A 3,862-nucleotide genomic window follows, 5' to 3' on the forward strand; every position below is an offset into this window, starting at 1 on the left:
TTATTAATTAATTTTTTTATTTATTTATCACGAAATAAAATATTAGTCCAAAAAAGGCTTAATGTTTTTTTGCTGTTGTTGTTGTTGTTTTTTTGTTTTTTTTTTGCCAAATATAATTTCTATCATTGGGTGAAATATAAGCTGCAAATATGTGGTCAAAATGCAAACTGCTGTCAGGAGAGTTGCTGTGTTTTGTGGGTGTGGACCCTTATTTCTTCTCATCAGTCAGGAGCTCCACCTGAGTTTACTGTAACACCACACTGTGTCCAGATCGTGCTGCTGATAGCTGTGTGTGAACGTGCTTCCCCTGCGTGGGAGGAAGTCCGCGTTACACAGAAAAACCCTCTCACAGTTGATTGACTTTTTCTTTTCTTGTGGTGCTAGCTTCAGCTGCCCACATCCACCCAGACAATCCAAATAACAGACACCTTCCCGAATTCACCCCAGCAGCGGTCACTCATACCCAGAGACTGAGTCAAAGCCAATGCAGAACACACCGAAACACCTTCAGAGGTTACAGAGGTCAGTTTCCTGAAGAAAGCCTTGGATGTCTTAGAGTATTTCCACTAATATATATATATATATATATGCACAAGATTACATACCTTTCAAGTTTTACATAGAATGCATCTCTCTCTCTCTCTTTCTCTGAAATGAGAAATTCTCTCTGTTTCTGCGTTACTCAGACTTCTGTTCCCAGCCTCTCTCTCTCCCTCCACTTATAACAGCCTGCTTTAAAATTCATAACTACATTTGCCTCGAATAAAAGCAGCTAAGATGGAATATTTCCAGGAAGCTTACTTGAGCAAAAATACAATTGGCGCTGGCATATTTAATAACCCTAACCTGCCTCTTAAGTACAGAGAGTCATAATAACAATCATAAAAAAGAGAGGAGTGGGGGGGAGAGAGTCAAACCATGTCTTAGCATGAAATGACTACCCATAATTCCAGCCTGCGGCGAACACAGAGGGGTGGAGGAGAAACAGCTCCTGTTAAAACTGTTCTTTACAAGAAAGAGCGACTGTTAGTGACTAACCAGCTTTAAATGAACACTTCTGCCATCATTTATTTACTCTCATGTTGTTTTCAAACTATTTGGCTTTCTGTATTTTGTGGAAGGAGATGTTTTCCAGAATGTCCAAGCTGCACATTTTCATATTATAGAAAATATATAATATAATATAATATAATATAATATAATATAATATAATATAATATAATATAATATAATATAATATAATATAATATAATATAATATAATGTTTATTTTACCTAACAAATATAATTTTGTTTTTTATTTATTTATTTATTTATTTTATATATAAGGATGTTTTGAAGAATGTGCAAGCTGCACATTTTCATATTATTAAAATGCATAATATAATATAATATAATATAATATAATATAATATAATATAATATAATATAATATAATATAATATAATATAATATAATATAATGTTTTTTATTTTTATTTAACAACACTGAAAGTAAACAGCGACCAGATCCTTACATCACTATATCAATAGTCCAAATGACTTGTGCACTATATATATAAATATCTATATGATTATAAGAAAATATGTGGTGAAAAATCATAATAAAATCCTTTTTTTTTTTTGCTTTAAAAATTTGCTAAAAAATGCTCTTAAAATGTGTGTATTTCTGCACAGTAAATCGCAGTAGCTCACATGATGAGATAGTGTGTGTGTGTTTGTGTGTGTGTGTGTGTGTGTGTGTGTGTGTGTACATGAGTGAGCAGTGTGTGTGTGTGTGTGTGTACATGAGTGAGCAGTGTGTGTGTGTGTGTGTGTGTGTGTGTGTGTGTGTGTGTGTGTGTGTGTACATGAGTGAGCATTGTGGGATGTCCTGAGTTGAATTAGGTCACCTCTTCACTCCCTTCACACACCAGCAGTGCAGCAAACACAGAGACACAGCGCCTCCTGCTGGCGGAGGATGGGATAAACCAGTCTGAGTGTACAGATTCAGGTTTAAAAAAGAAAATGTGATAAGAAATTGAATGTAATCATTGTTATTGATTTATTAATATTATACCAATAATCAAATTAATTCGTTAAAAAATACAAAGTAACTTAAAAATATCTGAAATATAGTTTATATAAGTAGAATGTATTAGTAAAATAAATATGTCAAATATAATAAGATATCATTAATTTAATAAATGTATTAATACATTTAATAAATGTAATATGTCGGTGATAAATGATAAATTAAAAATTAAATGAAATTAAATTACTAACTTTTTTTTACTTATATAAATATAAATTACAAATATTCTAAATTTAGTTAGAATTGTTGACATTATTTAATAAGTGTAATAGTGTAGTATTTTCTTATGTTTTATTATTAGTAATAATAATTCATTACTATCATATAATTAACTAAATTAAAATGCATAAACATAGTTAAAAATATATAGTTTTTGTGTCTACATTATTCATTGTAATAATGGACACTTAATTAATCATTAATAGAAAATAGAAAAGATAGAACAGATTATGAAAACCACTTTAAAAAATGGTACAAATATAAGGCTTGAACAAATATAACGCACAATTGATTTTCAGTATAATATACTGATTCAACATGAAGATCATGGGCTTTATTTCAACGAAACACATGCATCTAAATGCAACATGAATCACTTTAGATAAAAGTGTGTGCCAAATGAAACACATTATATATGCTTTGATATCTAATGCAAAGATATACTTAGACATTTGTAAATTTTACTCACACACAAGGAGAACTAATTATATCAGTTAATCAATTAAAGCCTACAGTGTTTCACACGCAACACATGGGTTTTGGCTTGATTTAAAACAAGAAAAAGAGCAACTTTAGAGAAACAGTGCAACATTATATATGCACTTTTACAGAGGCAGAAAAACAAAATTATTTAAGACCTGTTTGATTGCGTGTAATAAAGATTGAAATGCAAAAGGCACGAGAGTCGACTCTTTCTGTCAGTGGTGAGTTTTGATTTTAAATGTTTGTGATATCCTAACAAGAAAAGTAGGCTAATGTTGTGTTTAAATGTGTTGCAGCTTGTTTCAGCAACTTATTATAAAAACCTACAATACGTTGTTTATATTTGAATTTAAATATGTATATGAAAGATTGTTACTGTACTGTGATGAAAGAGTATCACAATTATTTTTTTTTACATGATTTGATATCAAAATAATACGTAACGCACACGGACTGCATACGCACTGCAGACGGACTATATGTGAAACGGGCGTAAGAGGGCGCTGTTTTCAACTTATTCATAGAGCATATTTATTAACAAAATAAGAATCGATTAAAGCAAACAATCACAGCAATCCTTTTAACAGCAAAACATTGTATCCTCTAGAGCTACGTGTCATTCAACACATGCCCTAAACATTTGCATTTCTTTCTCCAGCGAGTTTTTTTGCGGCTCTGGAGGAGGAGCGATGCAAAGTAGATTCATTTGAACAAATCGATTCGTTTGGATGCTTCGTTTTGAAGAACCGGTTCAATACAAATCATTCCCCGACTCGTTTGAGATACCGCTCACAGAAAGTTCTTAAGAACAATAATATAAATAAATGACATCCCAATATATATGATTTGGAGTTCTATCCCAGTGGTTTATCTTTATTTTTTTTATTTATTTTTTTTATCATTAAATATTTTTTCTACTTAATTTTGACCAAATTGGTCGTTTTGACTGTATTTAGTGGTGCGATTTTGATACTGAGACCGTAATTGTGTTTATTTCTTAGCTGACAGACAATATATGGGTGTTGTTTATGATTCCAAACAGAGTCGAGTGATTTAACAAAAGCTTGCGATTGAATCATTGGGAGGAA

This window comes from Carassius gibelio, chromosome A6, assembly GCF_023724105.1.
Source record: "Carassius gibelio isolate Cgi1373 ecotype wild population from Czech Republic chromosome A6, carGib1.2-hapl.c, whole genome shotgun sequence".
Classification (NCBI taxonomy): Eukaryota; Metazoa; Chordata; class Actinopteri; order Cypriniformes; family Cyprinidae; genus Carassius; species Carassius gibelio.